The sequence below is a fragment of the Adiantum capillus-veneris genome, chromosome 21 (genome assembly GCF_014529385.1).
Source record: "Adiantum capillus-veneris isolate H3 chromosome 21, ASM1452938v2, whole genome shotgun sequence".
Lineage (NCBI taxonomy): Eukaryota > Viridiplantae > Streptophyta > Polypodiopsida > Polypodiales > Pteridaceae > Adiantum > Adiantum capillus-veneris.
In genome coordinates this window covers 39,253,504-39,280,413 of record NC_140951.1, presented here as the reverse complement: position 1 = coordinate 39,280,413, position 26,910 = coordinate 39,253,504, and the positions used below count along the sequence as shown (strand labels likewise).

The 26,910-nt window shown below is 41.0% G+C and overlaps 1 pseudogene; it reads left to right on the top strand.

Moving 5' to 3' along the window:
• Positions 1-216: 216 nt before the first annotated feature.
• LOC147430820 (uncharacterized) lies at positions 217-26,754 on the top strand (annotated as a pseudogene).
• The last annotated feature ends 156 nt before the right edge of the window (positions 26,755-26,910 follow it).

Below are 26,910 nucleotides of genomic sequence, written 5' to 3'. Positions count from 1 at the left end.
GCTCTCCATTGCAACTTTAAGCTCCCACTCTCTCTCTAAACTCTGTCTCCCTCCTCCTTCCTCAAGCTCTCCATTGCAACTGTAAGCTCCCACTCTCTCCCTAAACTTTGTCTCCCTCCTCCTTCCCCAAGCTCTCCATTGCAATTTCAAGCTCCCACTTAAGCATCCATGGCAAACAATGGTCAAAATAGACGCCCGAAACCCATCATTCAAAGTATGGTTCTCCACAACTTGAAGAATGAGGAGCTGCAATGGGAACCTCAGGTTTTTCAAGAAGGTGTGTGGGTCTACATGCAACCTTCCGCAATCGGTCTCCATCGTGTTCGTGAAAGAACAAACCTTGATCTCCATTGGAAGGGAAGACTAATAGGCTTCAAGCAAGTAAGAGACAAGGGTACGGTGGCAATCGTTCAACATGTTTTCATGTTTGGACACATGCGTCTACGAGGGATCACCAACCCAAGGGATTTTCCTTGTAATTGTATGTCCCTTGCACTTCAATGGTTTTGGTGGTAACAAAAAAATGGACTTTTTACATCTCACGGACTGTTTTGTTTCTATATAGATGTTTTCCCTTCTAGCCTTGTGGAGGAGCAACCACTCTCGTGCCTTTCAGGCACATTTACGGCCATGCATGCAAGTCTTGGGGATATTCTCTTCTCCAACACAACTTCATCAAACCTTGCACGAAAAAGGGTGTTCTTCTACACCCACAAGTACATTGTACCTACAGATGAGGAAGGCTACGGAGAGCTACAACCTTTGGAGGCTACAACCTTGCGTAGCATGGAGTGGCCAAAGCCAGATGCATTCACTGTAATGTCTTTGAAAGCCAAGATTATAGCTAATGTGAGAGCATCATTAAAATTTGAAAAAGCCTCGCGTTCCGTTGGGCTTGGATTGTGTTGTCCTACTCATGTCTTCGCTAGTATCTTTGGATCTTTGCCTTTCCATCATACAAATACTATGTATGTTTGCAAAGATCTACAATACGATACATTGGAAGCCATCCTTGGCGAGAAGTGGGGGTATCTTGAAGGAATTCACAACGGAGATCGCTTTCGGTGTTAGGTTGGAAGTTTCGGCATTGCTATCCGTTTCATCAAGGTGCGCTCCACCCTTTACGTGCGGTACTTCTATGAAAGATGGATGTGCAAGCTTGGTGAATGGATTCCATTGCAATCCACCGATGCTACAATTGAGTTATTTGATATTGCAATCAAATTGTCGAGTGGTGCCATTGAAACCGTCCAAGTGAACAAGCATTGTACATTGGCCAATATGCGGGAGCACTTAGTGATAATGGATTTAGAGCATGGAGAAGATACAAAATTTTGCATCGGACGACGTAAGGTGAATGAATTTTCTCTCTTAATTATGTTATATTTATGTTCTTTTGATTATTCCCTGCTCTAAGTTGGGTATGCTATTTCTTTCTTTTTTGCTAGATTGGTAGCCGCATGGAGAGCACGATTCAAATTGAAAAGGTGTGGACGACGGAAGAGAATTTGATTTTATCATTAGAGTAGTTATGTTTTGTACTTAAATTTATTATAATATCACAATTGTAAGTTCAAGCAGATGGTTGTATCAAATTTTGGCAATGCACATTATCTTAAAGTCATAGTGATGTGTTTTTAGAGTTCAATGATTGTAATTTAGTTTGTAAGTTTTTTATAACTTCTTGTTATTTGTGTTACTTTATGAAAATTGTTTAATATTTTAATTATTGTTATTATTATTATTATTATTATTTTGGGGGGGGGGGGGGGACGCGTGCTATATAAAGCCTCCTAAAATCTACCATTTTCACACTCTTTGCCTGTTCACACTCTCATTTGAGCTCCAGCACTCTTTGCATTCCTACCTTAAGAGCTAGCATTATGGCATCCTCCTCCACCCCTCTCGAAGCCACGGCGTTACAACGCTTCCAAGCGTTTTTACAAACAACCGAGTGGCAAGATCATGACGATCTTCACAATTTCTTCACCCAATTCCCTGATGTGAACGCAACTATTCACCTAAATAGCCAATCTTTTTCAGCCTATCTTGGAATTTTTTGAATTTTACATCAACAAGTATGCTGTACCAATTGTCGGACAAGGGGAATTGTGGATTCCATGCGATTTGCTTCACCACATACACAAAGGCAATCGGCCTTTCACCCAACGACTTCAGCGATTTTGTGTAATTGCGGGTGAGGCAGGTCAGTACATTGAAGATTCACGTTTTAAAAAGAAGAAGGTTGGCACCCAGTTCCTAAGTTGCTTGGCGACTTTTGTGTTTCTTCTTGCGGAGGAGCCTGAAAGATCTGCGCCTTAGGGGTGTCGTCAAGGACACAAAGGAGCCCATTACATCGCCTTGGGATGCAAGCAAAGAGGGCAATATTCTTGCCCTAACCTACCCAGGAGGTGTCATGGATGCCACCAAATCCATGGGTGATGAGGGTGCAGAAGCATGCTTTAAGCCCGCTGCAGATGCGCCGAAGGAGACATTAACTCCGGAGGTTTTTTTTGAACACCTCTCCCCAATTGTGATAAATGGGGAGGAATATTTGTTTTTACATGATCTTGAAAAGACTTTTGACATCCGCATGGATGAGTGTCTATCCATCCTCTGTGCCACTGTAGAGTCCTCTGCCATTGACCCCTCTTCCGATCCTTTGGATCGAAGCCTCCTTCCCCTTGGAGAGTGTGTAGTAGATATAGTGGAGTTGGAAATGGTGGTGGTGACAGATGCACCACACTCATCTGTGTCGGAGGATGAGTTTGTAGCTACACGCGCATTGCTTGAAGCCCAATGCACTCCTATGTCTGTTCATATAGATGAACTTGAGAGTGTCGCTATGGCTCCCAATTCATCTATTTCTCTTGACAGCAAAGGCATAAACGATGAGGACGACGAAAAACAAGAGGTATTAATTAATTTTTGTTTTGTGATTACGTTAATTTTCATTGTTGCATTCTGAAATCTTATTTACCTATTGATTTCTTTGTAGAATGTTGTGGAGCTGGATGAGCATGCAGGTCGGGGAGGAGATGGTAGGTGCCAAGCTTTTGGATGGCAGTCGTCTCTTGCGCATTACCTTGGCAAGCTCCCGCAGGACGGCTTTGAGATAATCCACAAGGAGTACACTCCTTGTGGTCAATTTTGGGTGTCAATGATGAAAGAAATGAGCCGCATCCTATGCCTGTCAACCATATCTCAAGCCTCCCAAGTTATATATCTTGTAAATAAATCTCTAGCCAGTGCTGCATTTGCGACACACATTCGTGGACATGTGCTTTGTAATGTGGCCTTAAGCCAAGCTGTAGGTATAAGCAATGTGGAACAAATTGCTTGGGATGTGTTGCACAAACAGCTTCCCTGCGCCCAAGAGCGTCGAGAAAAAATTGCTCGCCATATCTTAGATGGCTCAAGCACTCAATAGCTGCATAAATCTTGTAATTGACAAATATGTAATGAGATATATCACATCTTTGTACTTTGTTATTTCAAAATTCGAATGGGAATTGATTTTAACTGGTACTTTCCAACTTCTGTATTGATTTTATGGTACGATAGACAGTACATGATTGGTTCTATCTTGTGATACGATTGTGCAATTCTCTGAATCAAAATATAGAGTTTTTTTTATATAGAAAACATTAAAAAAAGCATAATATCATAAAATTCTTATAATTTTAGCCTAAAAAAGGTTTAAAAAGGCTGTCTAGAGGCCTGCCGCAGAGGCGCGCGAGAAAGCGAAAGTAACTTCTACTTCTGCCTTCTCGCGCGCCTCTGCGGCAGGCCTCTAGACAGCCTTTTTGAACCTTTTTTAGATTAATATTATAAGAATACAATGCCTTTTTTGGTTATTCAATCAACCACACTTGGTTGACAACTCTTCTATCCACATCTCTCTCTCTCTCTCTCTCTCTCTCTCTCTCCTTAGTTTTACTTATATCACTTAAAACACAAATGTACACGACTCGTTATATTTGAAAAAGCCACGACTCGTCATATTTCAAAAAGATATCTTTACATTGGCAAAATTGCATAAAAATCAAATTCAATCTCTTTCTCCTCTGATTCGACGTGCAAGAGCTAAATCCTTGGGCATTATTGTCACCCGTTTTGCATGAATAGCACACAAGTTGGTGTCTTCAAAAATAGAAATTAGATGATATTCTGCCGCTTCTTGCAGAGCTTCTACGGCGATACCTTGAACTCGAAATGCCATTCGATAACTTTGCATGATCTCTTTTACCAAACGTGCGAATGGTGCCTTGCGGATGAGAAGGTCTGAAGTTTTTTGATAGTGACGAATCTCTTGCAATGCCTTTGGAATGCGTCGCTTCACAGCAGGAGCCCGTTGTTGAGGGATGGTAGGATGTGGGACATGGGCCGTGTGAGGGTGAACCTTGAAAAACTTTTTCTTTTTACGAGAGGTCTTGCGAGGAGGAGCTTGCGCATCTTCAAGGCCACCATGTGCTCCGACTAGCTCTTCAACTCCACCCTGCACTCCAACTGGCTCGTCTGCTACATCCTCAAAATCCTCTTCATTTAGTAACCCATGATCACCTCTAGGCTGATTTGACGACAGAGCGTCGAAGCCATGTGGCAATGTCTTCCCAGCCGGAACTCGATGGTTGCTTGGGATCTCCTGTCCGCTCCATGATGGGCTTTGTGCTTCGTTGTCCGTTTCGGTTTCTATGTGTGATGTCACTACCCGTTTCTTCTTGCGTGAAGGTTGTCCATCTTGTTGCTCTTCACCTGACCATTCTCTCTCCATCTCTTCTAAGAGCTCTTGTTCGTGTATCCAAGGTGGTTTTTGAGCACCTTGGACAGTTGAGTGAGGGTGAGCAAAAAAAGGTTGATCTTTCCTTGCTGTTTGCTTTGTGCGTGCCATGTTGTAGGAAGGGGCAATATTGAAAATGAGACTCCCTCTTCTCTAAAAGCCCTCTATTTTTTTTTTAAAAAGGTCTCTTCACACTTGACCAGGCCACTTAAAAAAACTCTTAATATCATCAAAATATAAAAAACAAAAAATGGATAAATGGAGAAGTATTATATGCAACTCAACAAAGACATCTACAAACATAAACATTACATTGCATAGCATCATTTGTTTTAGATGTTGGGTAACCAACGTTTGCCCACTCTATGGCGATTTTCACGCCACCTAGCATGATTAAGGGGTCCCGTGGAGTTTCTCCATTTCTCTTTAGTAGTAAGTTGAGATTGTCTCCTAACCTCCTTGGCAAGACTTGACTTTCGCGCTCGCTCTATGGCATGACATCTCCCCAAAGAAAAATGAAAGAACCAATCAAACATCTCCTTCATGTAGTTGGATCTCGTAGTTCCACCATCGTGACGTGTATTTTTAAGTAAACACCTTTGGTTTGATAATGTGATTTTTCCATTCCTTGAGTGCTCCACATGTCTAATGAACCATATTTTGACATAAAGAATGCTCCATGCGCATACAAAATATGTTGCATCAAGATAAATCAAATAAATATTTATGTATAGCATCAAAATTTGAACTGAACAAAGTAACTTACCATGTAGTGTGTGATATTGCTCTCTCCCCACGCTTGCACAAATGCTTTAGTGAAATTTGAAATGTGATCTTTGAACAAATTTTGTTGCTCGCTCGTGGTTTGGGGTTTCCACATGATTTGAAGCACTAACTCCAAGTGGTGCCACACTTACCTACACAGATTTACAAGCACGAGATTTGAATCTTGATCGGTCGTACACTTGCAAAGCGCTTTCCATAGCTCCCATGGAGCATCCTCTTCACCCCTCTCCTTTCACATCTCTGGTTTCTTGAAAAACCTACGTGCTTTCACACCATTCATAGATACTTTTTGTGGCACTTCATGCATATTTTCCACCTCATTGATGATAGAAACATTGCCACCATGACATCCAATCGAATTTAGAATTGTTTCAACTATTCCAATGGATTCCACGGATCTGGAAAGTGGTTTCATTGTGAAAGCGTACTCTCTGTGAAGCTTTAACAAGCGATCAAATATACGCATAAAGGCATGCAAAGTGCAAAAGTGTACATTTGTAAGTGGAAAATTGATAATGGGATGCCATGTTTTATCTTTTGTCGACCGATTGGGGACCTCCATGATAGGACACTTCAACACCGAGTACACCCAATCCCATGCATCATCATCCATTGACCCTGTTGCCTGACTTCCCTTGACATTTTTCTTTGAAGACGTGGAGCCACGAGTACTCTCCTTGTATCCTCGTACACAATATGGACAAGGAAGAAGTGATGAATCACCTTGTTTACACCCAAGTATACATTTGATTGTTTTTAGATCACCTCCTAAGTGCCACTCAACATCAAATGTACCTACTCTATCTACTTATAGCTTTTCTCCCTCTAGTTGTGCCTTAATAACCTCTATGATCCACGGGATCATAGAGAAGACCCATGCCAACACCTCATGAGTCTCTTTCGGAACTTCAAAAGCTCCTAACCACCATATTTCTTTTTCCGATTGTACAGTAAATGATGGTTTCTGAGAATGATCACTGATAGCATCGACTTTTGCAAAAAACATTGCCTCATTCATGAGTGTCACACTCATACGTTCCAATCTCCGTCTTTGACAATTTGACATTCATCTAGCTTAAGAATAAATATGAGCTTCTCTCCAAGTACTGAAACAACACAGAAATTGAATTGTTATACTAAATGATATTCAATACAAATAAAAAATGACATTACAATTTGTATTACCTTGTGGAGACAAAGCATAAAATTTAACCATAGCTTGTTGTAGTCGTTTCAAGTCAACAAAAATATTGTTGAATTGATGATAACTAAAAGACTTTGCCCCATTAGGAATAGTATTGCCTCCCTTTATATTACCACGTGACTTGGCACTCGTGGAAGAGTACACCATGGATCCTTCAATGTGTTTGTATTTGCCAAGGGATTCCCGAACGAGATCATTGTTTGCTTTTTTTGCAAGTCGGACCCTATGTGGAATAGGAAATAAATTCTTGGTGATGCCTTGCTTTCGTAATGCATCTTTCATCAATCCATGAAGTGCATGGTATGCATTTGTGCTGATCCCAACCTCATCACAAGCTCTCTGGACATCATCCTCAGACACAAGGCTAGAGATCTTTTTTAGGATCTCCTTTGTGATGGCATCTGTTCATTGTTGTCGAAAATATGCCCACGCACCTGCGTGATTGGAGTCCAATCTCTTACAATACCCAAGAAGACCACGTTCTCCTTCTCCCACATATTTGATTAAGCTTGGGAGTGTACGGAATGTCGGATGACAGCCCACGAGCGGATCTTTTGGATACAACCCTCCATCAATCCACAAGTCAACATTGGTTTCTCCTCGAAACCGTCGTACGGATGCCGGTTGAGATGCTTTCTCGTCATTTTTTTTTGTGGGAGCAAATTCGATCAGTAGACGCAGACTGACATTAGTTGACCTAGTAGATGACGGCGCAGGTGATTCATTGGTTATGTCGCGAAGAGACATGGTGAAAAGTTATGATGGGAAAAAAATTTGATAAGATATACTTTTTAGGATAAACAGACAATTTTTGGGATAAAAAGACTTAAAAATATATTTTTTTATATATAGGTCCAATTTTTGAGCTCAAAGGAGGGAAATTTTAAAATTTTCAATTTTAAGGCTTTATTAGATGGACGTTTTGATGATGTGGCATTATCTATTTATTCTTGGAGGGACCCAAGGAATTTTAGATTTGGAGCTTATAAAAGTTAGATTCTTCTAAAAAAATACCTTTTGAAAGCTTAAAAGATCCATTTTGAAGATTTTATAAAAAATTCAATTTTTTGGGGTGAATTGATCCACGAACTGAAAAGTGGATTTTGTCATAACTACTTACTCTCTTTGTTTGGTGATAGGTAGAGAGAGAATGGTTCTTCTCTCTACTTTTAATCCTCTCTCTCTTTTTACTCCCCTCTCTCTCCTACTTTATCCCCCCTCTTCCTCCTACTTTACCACCCTCATTCCCTACTTTCCCCCCTCTCCTATCTAGAGAGAAGTTAGAGAGAGAGCTACAAAAGTAGCCCTATTTATTGTCTTTGTTCCCTCCATCCCCTACAAAATTAGCTTTAATCCCTTAAAATTAGGAATCCTTACATGGCCCCAAGGGGGTCCAATTTTTTCCTAATGTTGCGTTGGCAGCTTTTTGGCTTTGCTTTTGGACCCGAAGCTTTTGAGTTTTGAAGGCTTTTCACTGTAACTACTTTTCAGGCCAAGGGCCTTTAAATATGAGGTTAGGGATCATTCTCTGGCATGATTCTTGGAGAAGGTGCAAAGTCTGGAGTACCGGCTTATATGTGTTGATGAAATATAAAGAAATACCAAAAGGGGCACCAAGGTTTGGGGCCAATACTCTCTGGGGTGGAATTTCGCCACTCCGTGTCGCGTGTCGTCTCTCTCTTTTAGTTCAGTTGTTATTGAAGTGCTAAAAGTTTGTTCAGTCTGTTCTTTTCTATTGGCACGTGGTGCTCGTCTTGTGACAGCCGAACCCTATTGGAAGGGGTGGCCGCAACCTGGTTCATTCAAAAATCTGACCAAGCTAAATCTAATTGGGGTATGCTCAAAGCTTTGTTAATAAAAAAATTTGCTCACGAGAATATCACACAAACAACATTGCAACAATTGACTGCTTTGAAGCAGCAACGATTGGAACTAGTGGCGCAGTTTGCAGTAAGGCTCAACCAGTTGCTCTTACGCGTAGACCCAATGATGTCGGAACAGATGAAACTCTTTTTTCGTCTTCGACATGATTTATCCCGACAGGTGCGCAATCAAGGGCCCACATCATTTCACTCGGCAATCCTCATTGCACAATGGATAGAAGGTTCAAATCAACCAGATACTACAGCTCTGCTACCTTCACAGCCACGTCCTCAACACCTTGTGATGGATTCTAACCCTGCTGTCTCCATGGACATTGATGTTCAAAATGCCTAGTGGTCAGCTCTCCATTCGCAACTCCCAAAATTGACGTGCACTTCCTAACCGAGACTATCAAGGAAGAACCAAATGTTAGTACTACAACATGTATGGGCATGTCCCGCAGACACTGTAGGTGGTTGCGGGCTACACAACAATATCAAAATGCTCAGGTTCAGCTTGTTGATGCCGCAACTTTGACAAAACTGCCGAAAAACATATGAGTGGGAGGATGGTGGAGGAGCATTGCCTGCAGATTCAAGCAACCACATCTTTCGGACGCATGGTGTGTTCAATGTTAGTTCAGCTCTATAACACATCTCATGAGGCACTATTAGATTCAAGCAACACCATTTCTTTTATTAGCGCAGATTTGGTTCACCAATTAGGACTTCCCACTTGCACAGCACCTCCCATCACAGTTTTATTTGGAGATAACAGTCAGGTCTATCAATGCACATTCTATGTAGCTCATAAACAATTCAGTCATGCTTTTTAGGTTTTTCCAAGGCAACTGTTTCCTTTAGCTTTAGGTTGTGATTGGTTTGTAAAGACCCGTGCTAGGCTGCAATTGATACACATCAGCTTGTTTTACCATGCACCATTCCGATTCCAATGACATGTTCTCATAGAGGCCCCAATTTCGTTCAAATAGAATACACAAGTGTTGACCAACATACACATTTGCATGACATTCAATCGATGTTGCATCGATTCCCCAAATTATTCCATGAAAGTGCTCACACTTCTTAGATCAACCTTCCCACTCATCACTCCATAAACACGGGAGACACTCCCCCAGTCCGAATGGCTTCTCATCGAAGATCTCCTTTGAAGCAGCAGAGAATAAATCAGGCCATTCATGACATGCTCAAGAAGGGGGTTATCCAACCCTCTTGTAGTATTGGGTGTCTGAGCCCCATCTAGTTCGGAAGGAGGATAGTAGCTACCGATTTTGCATAGATTTTTGGTCTCTCAAAAAAATTACAGTGCATGATCTTTACCCATTACCTTGGATAGATGATCTCTTGGATCATTTTGGTAAATCTAAATATTTCACCTCTTAGATCTAGCGTCTGGCTATTGGCAGATACCTTTGAATCCAGATGATGCCCACAAGACCGTGTTCCATATGCCTCTTGGTTATTCAAGTTTACCCGTATGCATTTCGGGTTATTAGATGTAGGTAGCACTTTTCAATGAGCCGCAAATACAATCTTTCAGGACCTAATCCTTCAAGGTGTTCTCCTAGTATATTTAGATGACATTCTCATTCATACACAGACTTGGGAACAACATTTGCAAGCCTTAAGAGAGGTCCTTGAAAGGGTAAAAGATTACAACTTACAGTTGCAACTCAAGAAATGTAAATGGGGCACGACTAAACTTAAGTTTTTAGGCTTTGTCATTTCAATAGAAGGGATACAGATCGATCCTTCTAAGGTCATAGCTATCCAGGAGTATCCTCCCCCAACCTCAGTGAAGACACTCCAGAGCTTTCTAGGAATGGCAAATTTCTCTCTTCGGTTTGTCCCGAACTTAGCATCCATCACATACCCACTCATGCAACTCCTGAAAAAAGGCAATACTTACACTTGAGATGTGGCGTGCCAAAAGAGTTTTAACTAACTCAAACAAGTGATCAGAGATGCATCTTTACTTGCCCACCTGGATTTTACCAAGCCTTTCAAACTCCAAACCAATGCATCTAATCAGGGTTTAGGGGCAATTTTACTCCAACAAGACGACCTTATGCGATGGCAGCCGATTTCTTTTATTAGCCGGGCACTCTCAAAATCTGAAGTCAACTACTCTACCATAGAGAAGGAATTGTTGGCCATAGTCTTGGCTTTTCACAAATTTATTCCTTACTTGCATGGTAGACAGGTATTGGTGGAACTGATCATCAGCCCCTCATTCCACTTTTGCAAAAACACCATCCCTTAGGTCGTTTGTTACGATGGGCACTCGCTCTACAGGAATATAATTTCACTATCAGCTATTGCAAAGGGAGCACCAACTCCATTGCAGATGGCCTATCCAGAGCTGAGCACCAAGCCATTCAATTCATCCCTCCCCCTATGGCGTTGCATGTCCACTTGGATCAGATGGCACTATTCCAACAACAAGATCCCAAAATCAAGCAAATCATTCATTAGATTCAATCCCCACAGTCAACTGAACAGCAATGCACGTATATAGTTATAAACCATGTATTATATTTTGTCATGCAAAATCAGCAACCCCGGATTTATGTTCCAAAAGCGCTTCGAGAAGGGTATCTACAGTTCTACCATGCCCATCCACTCTATGGTCACTTGGATTTTCATAAGGTTTTGCAGAAAATATACCAGCACTACTACTGGCCAAAGTTGGGCCAGTCCATTTTAGAATACCACGCAATCTAGGTCATTTGTCCCCCATTTTAGTGGATCAAGCATTTGAGCTAGTGGGTTGGGATTTAATGGGATGTTTCCCCACATCTATGGCATGCAACCGCTATATCCTCATCCTCACCGAATACCTTACACGATGGTGCAAGGTCATAGCTCCCCCTGATGCAATTGCATCCTTAGTCGCCAATTCCTTCTACAAAAGATAATTTTTAGTCATGGCTGCCCTCAACAATTGCTGCTAGACCAAAGAACACAATTTAAAGGTGAGGTGTTGTAGGTCCTTTCCCAAAGTCTGGGAATACAGCAATTGTTTACCACCCCATATCATCCTCAGACAAATGGTCTAATAGAGCGACTAAATTGCACGATTAAGCAAGTGATTTCCGCTGTCATCAACCCCTTACACCAGGATTGGGATCAAGTCCTTCTGTTTGCTATCACCGGAGGTTTATTTTAAACTTTGTCGAGATAGCTCGCCCATTGTACAAGCTTCTTATTGAGTTCCACTGGATTGCGGAGTGTGATCATGCTTATGAGTTATTAAAAAATACCTTGATAAGTGCTCCGATCCTATGTGTGCCTGATTGGAATGTAGTTTTCCATGTGTATATTGATGCATCAAACTTTTCTATTGGGTGGGTTCTAGCTCAACCAGGAGAACATAAATTGGACTACCCAATTAGCTTTGCAAGTCCTCAATTAAATGATGTTGAGAGGAACTACACCACTACATAGCGAGAAGGTTTAACTGTGATTTATGTAGTAAAGAAAATTTTGCTACTACCTTCTTGCCAACAAGTTTTTTTTTAATGTGGATCATCAAACATTGTTGTATCTGGTGAATAAACCTTGTTCCACAAGAATAATTACATGATGGTTATTAGTTCTTCTTGAGTTTGATTTTACCATTGTGGTGAGACTTGATAAAAGACATGTCATGGTGGATCATTTGTCTCGCATACCCAATGGTAAATCCCCTACTAGAATCAATGACGAATTGCTAGTCAAGACCATGCTTGAATGGAGTGAGAAGATTGTGAACTTTTTACTTTCCTATTCCTAGTCAAGACCATGCTTGAATGGAGTGAGAAGATTGTGAACTTTTTACTTAATGGTTTTCCACCCAAAGAGCTTCATAAGAATATAACTCAAAAACCATTAGAGGAATGTGAACCTTATTCTCTAATTGCAGGAAGTTTCTACAAGCTAGGGAAGGATGATATTCTTAGACGTTGTGCTCATGAGGATGAGTATTTATACATACTGCAAGAAGCCCACATGGGTATAGCGAAGGACATTTTGCAGGGGAACTAACTGCTAGAAAAGTTGTTGTGGCCTATCTTATTCAAGGATGCATCACTTTTTGCAAAAGAGTGTGATGAATGCCAATGTTACAAGATCACACAACAAAAGAATAAGATGCCCTTACATCCTATTAAAGTGATTCAACCATTTGAAAAATGGGGTTTAGACTTTATAGCTCCAATTAGTCCGGCAACTCGTAACACTCAATCTTGATATATTATTGTTTCCATTTACTATGTGACAAAGTGGGAGAAATCCAAGGCAACACGCAAGGCTTATGAAGGTTAACTGCTAAGTTTCTCTTTGAGAACATTATTACATGATTTGGTTGTCCCCTTGAGATTGTGAGTGACAATGGTAATCATTTTATAAATGGACTGATAAAGGAACTCATGACAAACTTCATGATAGCCCACCATAAATCTACACCTTATTATCCACAAGAAAATGTCCAAGTTGAGAGCACTAACAAGACTTTAATTTCTATCTTGACCAAAACAATGGAAGCTCATCGCACAGATTGGGATTTGAAGCTAACATCAGCTCTATGGGCTTATTGTCGTACTACTCACAAAGTGGCTATTAATTGTACACCATTCAAAATGGTATATGGTTAAGAAGCATTTATGCCATGGGAGTTTGTAATTCCTAGTCTAACGGTAGCTTCACAAGAAGGTTGGGATGGTAACCCTTTAGTTGAGCATTTATATATCCTTGAGAGACTAGTTGAAGAAAGACACTTGGTTGTGCAGAATGCACTTGTGGTGGAGAAAGATAGGAGAAAGAAATGGTTTGACCTTCATTTAAACAACAAGGATATCAAGGTTGGGGATAAAGTTCTTATGTATGGAGTGCATAATGAGAAGAAAAAGTTGAAATATGCAGGAAAAGGACCATATAAAGTATGTGAAATCACCCCACAAGGTACCATTCATGTGGAAACTCTTGATGGAGTCGAAACCATTGGATTCCTCAATGGGAGTAAATTTAAAAGATACTATGATCCTTTAATCCAAGAGGAGCTACATGCCATCCATAAAACAAAGGCAACCAAGACACAAGCATAATTGAAAAAGATACAAGCTCAAGCTGAGGCTAAGGAGCGACAACAATGTATTAGACGCCAATGAGAGGCCAACCTTGGAGTTACACATGTATTTTAAGTTGAAACAGAGGATGATTGGTTGGACTCTGACACACCTCTATGATGCCCTATTGAGTTAAATAGGGCCTATGGAAAAGTGCTATTAACGCCTTATTGGATGCAGGTGCTAAATATAATCTGATATCATATGGAGTGTGGTGTTAGTTAGGAAAACCATATGTATGTGAGAGTACCATCCAAGTCAAGGGTATCAACAAGAAAAAAAAAATGGAACCTGGCACACTTCTGTCAGTTATGACAATGGGGTCGTAGCTCAAGACCTTTTTGGTCATGCCTGCTCGAACCATGGAAGGCAATATAAACCTAGGATGCAAGTGGATGTTAGCAACCAAATGCACTACTGATTGGGGGACTGGGAGTGTCACAACACAGAAACCAACTCTTAGCTTTGTCACTCAAGTGATAGTGTCAGGCCAAGGTCCACCCTGGAGGTCAAGGACCTGCTGGCCAAGGGCCGGGCTGCCCATTTGAGAAGCGATCCTGCAAGCCAAGGGGCTATAAAAAGGGTGGTTGGAAGGAGGATCTTTTACCACAGTTCCCAAGGTTCTACATTGGTATCAGAGCTCAAGGGAGAAGGAGGCATGGAGGAGCGTGCAAGGCAAACAAGGCTCGGCATGGTTCCTTTCTCTCTCTCTCTCACCTTAAGGAAGGAAGAAGGCATGGAGGGCTTCATGAATTCTCTACCATGGCGGATTTGATAAGTGCGTGAAGGCATGCAAAGGAGGAGGATGGTCAAGGAAGTGCAGGAATTAGGTCAAGGACATGCAGGAAACCACCCCTACAAAGCCAAGAACAATCAACAAAGTTGCACGTGAAGGAGGGATTGCATAGAGAAGGGGGGCCGCTAGACCTACTCGGATTCTCATGCAAGTTACATGGTTGGATTTGTGCTACAGTGGGGGATAAATTTCATCATATCACCTTGCCCAGAGAAGGTCTGTAGCATCAGCCTTGTCTTGTTCTTGGCTCGTGCAGTCTGCTGCCACCATGCAAACTACAAATTTCTTTTGTTATTTTTTCTAGTGCCCTAGCTTGACCATGCAAGGGTACTTACCCACGGGCAAGGCCCCTATTTTCAACATCTTCTCCCAGCACGCATAAGGCGGGAGATTCTAGCGTACTTTGCAGCTTTTGAACCGGAAGGAGTACAATTGTCTGCACATCTTTTTGTATCATACAACCGTGTTATTACTGGAAGGGGAGTCTTGCCACATGCTGGAAAGTGTATAGCTGCATGCTACATGTCAGTGATTGACATCAAGGTATGCATTTATTTTTTTTGTTTATTTGATAAATTCTTTCAAACATGCTGCATAGCTCTATCATGCAACGGAAATCAACACACGGTACGCACTCCAAGCACAAGCACGGCTTGTGGCTGTAACCATAAATAAAGCATGGCTTGAGTACACAATACCTTGACAACACACACGAGTCGAAGGTTGCATCTTGATACAAAGGCAAGTCAGGCAGGGCCTGTGACCTATACGATCCAGTTATTCGGCACGGCCCATCCGTAATTACCATTTTACGATGTTGTACAACAAGTTTTCTACGGCAAGGCTCCCAGGCAAGTTGTCTCCCACCAGTTACATTCCACGAGCACGGCTATTCATTTTGATATCTCCTCATTGTGTTACCTAGAGGAGGAGGAAAGCAGGAAACATAACTACATGAAGCATAGTGGAAAAACATTGTATTCATAGCTATGAGCTAACTCCAATGTCAACCACCACCTATACCATCACATGAATTTTCATAATGCCAACTTGTCGAGAAAATGTTGCTTTGATCAAGGAGCGTTGGGCAATAACTGACATTTGACCGATCAGCTGTAGATGCTATCTATCTCAGTATTGTGCAATCTCATAATTCTCAGCAAGTAGCCAAATTCGGCATGGCTGATTCTCTATGAAATTTTGACAAGGTCGATCCTTTTCTGCTTGGACATATGTGTGTCAACAAGAGCATCTGTTAGATATAAGCACTCAAGTTACATTCTTGTCTCATCTATTTGATGAACTTATGTGAAGCAAGGCTTCCATTTCTGTGTCTTGCATTGAGACTTCCCACGTTTGGCATATGCTATGAGCATACAACTTGGAAAGGATATGGAAAAATGTTTGCAGGTTAACTCGTTACGTTTCAAACGGTCATCTATGACACACGAGATGTATATGTACATACGACAACTACCACTCGTGCAGCAGATATGGCTATGAGCCATCTTTCAGCGAGTTTTCTTCCACGGAATCTCAGGACAACTAGTTACAACAATGACCAGGTTAGCAAATTTTAAGTTCTTCTTATTTTTTCCATGTTTACACCTTTGCTTGGAAACTACTTGTTTTTCTGCAAAGCCAAGTGCTTTGACAGTTTAACATGCAGCAAGGCTTCTCACTTGTGCCAAGGTATTGCCCATTGATTTGGAATCAAGGGCATTGGCACATAAGTTTTTGGAACTGGAAAAATAGGGAATATCACTTCACAGAATCCCTACTAGTTTAGATTGTGCAAGGCACTTATGGTTTTGGCTCTCACGTTTGAGGCCATCAGTCTTGCCAAGGGCTTAAAATTCTGCATGCATGGCATGCTCGCTAGGTGGATTCAATTCTACCGCTCGTGAAATACGCTTCCGCTATAACACCAAACACTCTATCAAGGACGAGATATTATGTTCTGGATTGTTTAACATGATTTTTGGTTTGCTGCTAACACACAACAACACTAAAAAGAACCTAAAACTAGGACTTCATTCACAGGCAAATTACCAATGCTAAGTCATCCTCATACACTCACGACCCCTGCAAGGTAGGTGGGTCAGGATGTGTTTTATGTTTTTTTGTTACCTCTCTCGATGAGAAAGAGTCATACCGGAAAACTGTGGAATGCTTATAGGATAAGCTGCAAGTCAGGCATAAGATGCATAAGAGCACACAGATTGGGTACACACTCTAGTAGCTTAAGGAAAGTTCCTCCAGCATGCTCTCTCTCTCTCTCTCTCTCTCTCTCTCTCTCTCTCTCTCTCTCTCTCTCTCTCTCTCTCTCTCTCTCTCTCTCTCTCTCATTTCTCTCGCAGAATAATGAAAACTTTTTAAGAATCTTTTGATACATGTTTTTCTCGTGAGTCACCCTGAGCCAAGATGCTCTAACTCTCAACTAGAAAGTGGCAAGACGCCATCCGAATTAGTCTTCATCGATTCGTTTATTGAACACTAATTGCCATAAGGGCTATGAGCCACACACGCTGGCTAAGAGTCATTGTAAGATCTTGGGTAAGACCGAACTGTTGGCATTCCTTGGGTGATTTTTCTCCCGCTTGAATAGATCTACCCAGTGGACTCCCCATCGATGTTAATGGTCAAGCAAGAGTCTTGCCATTATATATGTTTCTGGGTATTTTGTAAGCACTACATGTTTTAGTACAAAGATTGAGTTAAGTTTTTTATATACTTGCATACACATAGGCTGATCTATAGCACGACGTAGAGATGCAGCAAGCATTTCAAACAGCATGGCTGTCCCTAAGAGCCAGGCGTTCCACCCTGCATGGATCTCTAATTTAGTGATTAGCAGGTCACAGAAATTTTGCTATGGTACACTTACAGGTTGAGGACTGTACTTGACTTCTGGGTAAGTATCAGGTAATTTCCACCTCATTGTAAGTTTTTTTTTGGGTTTCTTTTCCTTTCCAATTACGTTTGATTAAGTTATGTACTACAAGGGATGTTTGAACTAGAAGGCTTTCGTCAAGCTTGCTCTTTAGCCATATGACAAGGTCATTTAAGTGCACAGCATTTTGAGAAAATAGTGTTATTTTCTCTCTTCCCTGTTCCTCAAGATACCTGATGGGTTTGATTCTTGTTGAAACAATTACATACCTACATGGTCTGGTCTGTTTGGCACATGTTGTCACATGGGCTACAACATGGTCTAGGAACTCAAGGAGTTCGGTTTAGCCAGTGTGGAGCAATGATAATGAGGGTCCCTCTCACTCGCATCGCGGAGTGTTCCTAGTTCCCTCCACACACAAGTACAATTTGTGCTTGATGGATGTCGCTTTCTCTGCCATCCTTACTTGAGAAATATTCCACATGGGGTTAATATGAGTCTCTGGGACTGACATTGGCACATAATTCCTAATGATGTGTTGCGACGAAGTCTCTACGTGCTGATTGCATCTATTTATTCAACCATTTGGAGCACACCATATCAGGAACAATTTCAGTGGCCAAAAATTGTCGGGTACTAAGTACAGACTTGTTACGATTACAAGTGTTGTGAAACCACCTTAACGGAGGGTTGTTTATCCATATAGCCACGTATGCTAAGTTACTGAGAATGTCTCATGGTTGGTACCTAGGTATGACTCAGCTTTCACATTCTGATGGTCCAACTCTTGTTGCAAGGCTTTCACGCACGTGCCGTGGAAAGTCTCATCATGGAATTGCGTTTTGGATTTGTTTGTGCTAAATGCATGCATACTAGGTGTTATGGGCCCTAGTGTTTAACACAAATTTTTTTGGATCGGCATGCCAATTCATGGACTTTTTTGTTTCTGTAATTTTTTGCACTTCAAGTATAGCTTTTCAAGCCGATTTATGAGCTTACACCCTACCGTAAGGTAACAGCTCAGGATAGGTGTCTGTGGTTGGATGGTCTATACTCTATGAGCTTACTCCACTCCAACCTGCTTTAAACCTAGTTGGTTGCCTCCACTCCATATCGAGGATATGGATGGCTACTCACTGGTTGAGTCAAAGTTATTGGCAGTCGTGGAAGACTATCTCTAAGTGGTTGGAGCAAGTACCTCACTCTCTTTGCTGTTATTCACCCCGCATTCGATGGGCAACTTACAAAGTATTTTTCTAGTGCTAAAGGGTCTGCTAAGAGCATATGTTATCACAAAGCATTCTGAATGGACGATTCTCTCCCTATTCTAGAATTTTCTTAGGTTTTCAATTTTGACCACCTTTTATGGTCGGGTTGGATACCGATTCAATAGTTTCATAAGTCAAGGACTTAGTAGGTGTGCTGACAAAGACCGTTGGCATGTAACCTTCATTAGGGGTGAACATGTAGTTCTGTGTGTTCCAAAATGTCCAGCAGTCTGACATGAGGAAACTCCCTATTCTGTCCCTCAGTAGCTATGAGCTTTTTTAAGATACTCACGCGAGTTGGAAATTTGGCTCACAACTTCATGGAAAGTTGCACCAAGGTTTCTTGCATTTTTCCTCTTTCAGAAAGTCTGAAAACTGGTTATGTCTTTAGACACCTTTTAGTTGTGGTTACTCCTTTGAAGTACTCAAGTGAGTTATAAATTGAGTTACCATTTAGGTACAAGTGGTTTCAAAAGGACAACAATGTTGAAAATCAAGATGTTACTCTTGGTTTCATTAAACCTCCTCACTGCACCAAGTATCAGTCATCATGACAATTGGCCCGCGTAAGGGATGCCAATAAGAAAAACATCAGTGTTCTTATGAAGATACTATCACGTGTTTTTGAGGACGAAAATGCTTCTCCAAGGGGGGAGTAATGTCAAGCCAAGGGCCATCCTAGAGGTCAAGGACCGACTGCCCAGTGGACAAGGGATCCTGTTATAAAAAGGGTGATTGGGTGGAGGATCGTTCACGGCAGTTCCCAGGGTTCTACAGATAGTCCCTAAGATATCACCTCCCGAGGAAATACAACGCAAAACATTGCATGTCCAAGAGGTTGAACCATTTGTACCTCTAGCCCAACCCTCTAGAGCTTCAACTTCAGTAGCTAAAACAAAGCATGAGACACACAAGACTCATCGTAATATAACAAAGAAAACATACAAATGGGTCCCTAAAGCTTCTTTAGCGACCATTTTTTACACTGAAAAATAGAAGCCTTATAAGATATGCCCCACTCGCTCCAAGATATGTAAGAAAACGTTTCGCTAGATTCGTAAATGACTATTGGAATCCCAAGGCTACTATGAAGGGAATGATCAAATCTGGGTGCCTAAACGTAATTTGTGTTCTTACCTATCACTTATAGACCCATGTCAGTCAAATCATGTGACGACAATGTCGATTGAAGACCGTGGGAAGGGAAAGATCACAGAATACTATACACGTGATCTGGAGCTAGTTTGGGTACCCAAGCGAGAACGACTTGTATCGCTCGGCTCAAACATAGAAAAAACAAAGGAAGCTTCTTGCTCTTCATATAGTTCTTCTACATAAACCCAAACCCTTCACAACTTCCACCTACCACAAAAATGGTACAAAAAAACAAGGAAAGAATAGCACCTCCCATTGTGTATTCATCACATAAAACAACGTTTCAAGTAAAATCATGGGAGAGTACCTTACCACCCTTACAACTAGATGAAACGCCTAGGGTGGTGAAAAACTATTGGTCAAAGTCTTCACCCATTACAACTTGGAACAATTGGTTTCAAAAGGTGACGACATCGTTCCAAAAGGTACGATCTACCTAAGGAAGCGGAGATTGTTTGTTGACATCCATCATTCACTTTCTCCGTCTTAACCTTCCTCCCTGACCTCTTAATCTCCTTATCTTAGGGAATGTATATAGATAGCCCTATACTCAAGAAAACAAAAATAAAAAAGTAAAAGAGCAAGAGCCACCAAACAAAAATCTTGAAACCTACAAATTTTAGTACCTGACATGACCCTTATAATATTTGCACACTAACCAAAATCTATCTGTGTGTACAAATATGGCTAGTATGCTAGAGTCATCCACTCCTACCTTGGGTGAGAGGTACCCTCTTTACTTTTCACAAGTGTTTCACATAGTCTTCTCGTTGTTTGCTTGTAAATGGGATTTGGTAGATACACTAGCATGTTATAAAATTTTGAGGAATTCGAATGGTTGATACGTCTCTTGACCATGATTGATCCCTACTTAGTAGAGAACGTCTCTCCAATTGTCCAAGATTACCCTTTTGAGTAATATGACTATACACGCCTAGTGACATTCTTAGTGAACATATATGCATCTGATGATGAGGAAGATTTATGATTACACGGATGGCCCGTATGGTCTCGCTGATGATGACTTTATTTTCTTAACAATGACAAGGATAGGGGTTTAAACTTAGGGCTATCTGCCCATCTATACAATATTCTATTCTCTTGACCCTCTAGGGGGGTGCAAATACTTAGGTTAGGGTTCTTTATGTTCAATTTTTTTGTGTTCAAAGGTTGGTGTCTCTTCCCACTGATGTGCCTCCTAGAGGTATTCCTTGTGTTTTTTAGTGTGCATACAGGAACACATTGCAGTAGTTGAAATTTTGAACTTCATGCAATCTTTGTCTAGTTCACTCTTTGAATTGAGCGCGATCATCAACACGAACAGGTGTTTCTTGTCCATTATCATTGCCTCTTGTCTTTTTAAGCATCCATGTTTGTCTGCTTTAACAATGATTGGTAGCATAATATTCAACACATTTTCTTAGTCTCAAACATTAGATTCAATATAATTTTATGTCATAGTCCCTTGTTTAGGTTTATGAATCAAGAAGTGACTAAGTTAGTTTGACCAAGATAGACATTAGAGATCTTCTCTTAATACCATCGGAAACTCCTTCCTAATTGTCAATGGTTACTTTGGGTTCTTAATTCGATATTATAAAGCATTGTATGCAATGTACTAGTGCTTTTTAGTGGGCTTAATCCCTCTTGACCTTTAGCTTAAGTATTATAAAGGGAATTTACTATTGTGATGAGCTTGGGGAGTGTGACAGTGTCAATATGACCCCCCAAAGGTACAAAATTGAAATGAAGTGAAAAACAAATAAAAAAACAAAAGTACAAAAAATGTAAAATCTTAAGCTAAAAGAGAAATCCTAGCTTGATTTGATACTTCACTCATATGTATTGCCTATGGTACTAGAGCCCTAGAGGTTCCCAGTGTGGGCGCTTTTCCTTGAGAAGCAGGTATACAAAATAAACACACACATAAAAAATTGAATCAATGTGGAAAACACTTTGGGGGGTCAAACAAAGGGAATAATTCAGGTGATAATTTCATATGCAATTCCTTTTATCGTAGCTTAACTAGAAGGTCTTCTAGGTATAGCCTCTAATCAATCCTCGGACATAAAATACTTTGCTCTCGTAATTAACAACTTAATCGACCAGAGATAATTATTTTTTTACCAATTAATCTGTGTACATATTCACTGCATATGCTTTTTAACTATGTGTGTTCTATGAGAATGCAATTAATGTGCCATTTTTGATGATTTTACAGTGTTTGAAGAAAGCTAAGGACATTCAATCTCAGATGCTCTTTCGCCTCGAAGAACGAGCTTCACCTCACTAGCTTTCCAGGACGGAATCTACATCACGAAGAGAGGCATGTTAACCACTTATTATTACGGACACCCTATCACCTTTGATGAACTCTTTATCACTTTATATGAGTCATGCACCGGGTTTGTCGGTCCTATAGGTGACTAGGTGATCGCCGATGAGAGGCGCACCACTTATCTCATTTTTATATTATTTTTGATCGGCCAAAATGGACGCCCATGTGTGAATGGATCATATTCATATAAAAGGTCCATTTTGACCTAAAGTCCTCATTTTGAGATGCATGCTAAAGAAATGCTCTTGCTTTACCTCTACCTTCTCTTCCATCGTGTGCTCACGAATGTGTGTGTGTGTGTGTGTGTGTATGCGCGCGCGAGAGAGAGAGAGAGAGAGAGAGAGAGAGAGAGAGAGAGAGAGAGAGAGAGAGATTATGCTTGAGAGAGAGAGAGAGAGAGAGAGAGAGTGTGTGTGTGATCGAGCATTGCGGCGACATTGGCGACGGCGAGGTGATTGAGCAGGGCGGCGATGGCTCCCTCTTCTTTGCGGCACAAAATCCTTCACGACGGCAAGTGTAGAGCGATGAGTGACACACCATTGGTCCCTTTGAGCTTACTAGGGTAATTTGGTTGTGTTCTTGCATCCATTCATGGCTCGCACATGGTGTTCGGCAAGTCCCCAGCCTCCGACACGTGTGGTAGAAGCGCACACTTTGGTGCCATAAACACAACACAAAAAATTGGATGATAAGGCTTTCAAATGTATTTTTGTTGGTTATAGTGTTGAAAGGAAAGGTTACAGGTTGTATCATCCTCAAACAAAGCGTATCTTGGTCTCACAGGATGTTGTGTTTGTGGAAGATTGTATTCTAGAGACAATAATGTCAGCTCATAGGACATTTATGACACTTTGTTCACGGGGGGTCCACTATGTGAAAATTGCATATAGCACGTGCAAACAAGTGGTATATAAATAATCCCTTACCTGTATATTTTCAAGTATTACATGTACTTCTTATGTATGCACTTTTGCAAAAAAACTAGCCCTTATATATGAAAATGTTCACGTTTTCAATTAAAAACCCTTTATGTAAGTACATGTTTTTGTAAATGTACCTAATTATAAATCCCTTATTTTGTTCGCACGTGCTATCATGCATATTTCCTAGTGGATGCCCCGGAACTTTGTTGCCTCTTTTAGTGGTGGAAGTTCAAATGTAACTTCCAATGAGGCAAATGTATAGCCTATGGGGGCTTCTGAAAATGTTACAGATCAGCCTATTACTGATGCAGATGTACAAGATGTACTTGATGAGGAAGAGTTGAAAATGAGCAGGCTAGAGGTATGCCAAAATGGTTGGTGCATACATTGCGTGACAGTAAATTGGATGCACCTTTGTCTAGTCGTACTCGTTCAGGCATAACAATTTGATGCATAACAATCTTATGCATCAAATTGTTATGCTTTGGTTGTGTCTAGCTAACATGATGTTGAGGAACCTCTGTCTTTTGATGAAGCACAAAATTCAAAAAATTAGATGATTGTCATGCAATTAAAATATGATGCACTTATAGAAAATGACACATGGACTTTATGTGATTGGCCTCTTGGCAAAAAGGCCATTGGTCCGAAGTGGGTTTACAAGTTGAAAGGAAATCCGGAAGGTGAGATTGATCACTATAAGGCTCGACTTTTTGCAAAGGGTTATGCACAACAAAAAGACATATATTATAAAGAGAATTTTTCTCCCACTTGTTGTATGACAACTGTGCGTTTTCTATGTGCATTGGCATCTCATTTTGGTTGGGATGTACATCAATCCGACATTGTTACTGCTTTCTTGAATGGTAACATATTTGAGGAAGTTTATGTAATGCAGCCTCGCAGTTTTGTCAAGAAAGGACAAGAGGATAAAGTGTGCATATATAAGAAAGCTTTGTTTGGGTTAAGCAATCTCCTCATACTTGGTATGAGAAGGCTGACACTCATTTGGTCAAACGAGGCTTTCGTAACAGTCCAATAAAAATCACATCGTATGTAAAGCGTGAGGGTGATGTACTTCTCATTGTGGTTCTTTATGTGGATGATTTGTTGATCACTGGACCAAATGAGAGACATATTGCTAAATTTAAGGCTGATTTGAATGCTACGTTCAAGATGAAAGATTTGGGGCTGTTGCATCATTACTTGGGTATACAGTTTAAGCAGTGTAGTGGTGGTATTGCCTTCTGTCTGAAAAGTCACATAGAGACATTGCTATGTAAGTTTGGACTTGAGGATTGCAAACCTATTGCCACTCCCATGGAAACATGTTTGAAATGGAGTCTTTATGATGCTGATTGCATATGTCACTCTTTACCAAACTGTTGTTGGATGCCTCATTTATGTATGCAACACGAGGCCGGATATTCAGTTTGCAGTCTCACAAGTCAACAAATTTATGCATAGCCAAGGTCTAAGCATTGGCAGGCTGTCAAGAGGATTTTTTGCTACTTGAGTGGCACTTTACATGTAATAGTTGGCTTGTTTTATCCCAAGGAGGGATCGTTGCCACCAGACTTACATGCTTTTTTGGACTCAAATTGGGCTGGTTGTTTTAACATGCGAGTGTCCACAAGTGGTTTTTGTTCATGCTTGGCAGTTCATGTATATCATGGTTGAGCAAGAAGCAATCTACTATGGCCACTTCTAGTCGTAATGCTGAGTAGAGGGCAGTCTTCATAGCTACGGTTGAGTGTTTTTGGCTCAGATGCCTTATGGCTGATTTGGGTATTGGACAAGACACTGCCAACACTATCTACACTGACAGTCAGAGCGCATTGTCAATTGTGAGGAACCCAATTTTTCATGCTGGCATAAAGCACATTGAGGTGCATTACCACTATGTCAGGGAGAGACTCTCAGCAGGAGAGATCAGCTTGGCTTATGTGCCAACAGAGGACAACCTTGCAGGTCTTTTCACAAAGTCATTGTCCCGTGAGAAGTTTGAAGCTTTCTGCAAAGCTTTGGGCTTACTTCACCTTTGTGGCATGATCATGTCCTCAGGACATAAAATTTCCCTTTACTCTATGTGCCAGCTTTTGTTCACTGCATCACTCTTGGGGGGATTTGTTACCATATACATGTAGTAGTGATGTGTGTGAACACACTTAGGACCACCAAGGCATTTTTCCCCTCCCTAGGAGGTTTTTTCCCCCGTGCATTGCATATACCCCATCATTCTAGGGCTATTCATCTTTCGATTGCACACTAAGTAAAACACTCTCTGTTGTGTGCCTTGAGCTTCCTTTGTCTTCTCCAAGTTGTATGTGTTGTCTTGCATCCCTAATTCCAACAGAACTCACAAGTAGAATGGGTGCACATAGACTAACAAGCCCTTGACATCAAAACTAGAAATGACCTCAAGAAAAAACCATGCAGGAGAAATCGTATTTTTTTAAAGGGGCCAGATGAGTCTCAATTTTTGTTGTGTAAAGGCGGTGTGCCTCTTACAACCTCCGACGCAATGGTGATGTCCAATTGGGCTACTTTTGACCTCTAAATTTTTTGCAGCAATAGTTGTTTGTTGTGCGTCGAGGATTCTACACATGGTTTGCTCTCGAGTGTGAGAGTAGTATTGGCTGCAAGCTTGCTCTCAGGTGGAGGACATGATGTATACTTGAGTGTGGATTTTTTGCATGATTTGCTCATAGTTTTGAGCATGTTTATGGCATGTACGGTTATTATGGTCAGATAGCCAAAATATTGCCGAAACTCTGGAAAACATTTTCCCTCAATTTTATGCACATGATTTGATGTAATCCAGGTTGTGATTTCAAGTTTCTCAAGGCTTGCATGATATTCTCTGCAAGTGGGAGATTAGTGGGTGTATGCCTCAATAACTCATTGAGTGACTCTCATATTATTTTCCACTTTGTTTGGCATTGTGCCATAGTGTTTTGGCATTGTTTATCTCCTTGGTTTTTGGTGACATTGATCCAATTTTATGGAGAATACTCTGTCGATTTTTCTGGACACGTTGTTTTAAGCATTGCAGATAGTGGATATTCCATTGGTTGTTGGTGAGACTAGGAGTGTGGTAGATACTCCTACTTTCGTACATTCACCTAGACATGCATGGACTTTGTCTCACGATTGGCAGTTGGATAGTAGTGCTTTACGCCATGTGACTCCTTGTAGGGAGTGGTTTAGCACATTTTCTGCTCTGAAACAGGATGATGTTCATGGTGTGGGTGACATTAATTGCACTTTGCTAGTGGGAGTATGTTTCTACTCCATGATGTTCAATATGTACCTGATGCTTGTAGAAGTTTGATCTCCATCTCATAGCTTATAAATCATGGGTGTCATGTTCAACTGATTGATGCATCTTACTTGATGAGGAGAGGTTCTTTTGTGATAGTTAGAGACCATGTGGTGCTCATTTGACTCTTCTCTACATTCTCGCTGTCAGAGACGCCATTGTCTCTGTTAGTCGGTTGCCATGTAAACATTTGCAGTCTAGGCAAGTACACTTCGTTGATGAGCAGCATGACACTGCGCTTGTTGTGCATGCATGGTCTGAGGACAGAAATGTACAACGGGAGAGCTCTTTGAGTGCATGACTAGAGAAGTCACCGATAATGGTGACATGTTTTGATGTTTTGCTAGTCAGAGAGCAGAGCAGTGAGTCACATGTGCGAGACATTGTAGTTTCAGTGACTTTGCAGACATATACTTTTGTGGATGAGTTTCGTAGTGTTGTGCACAACATGTCATAG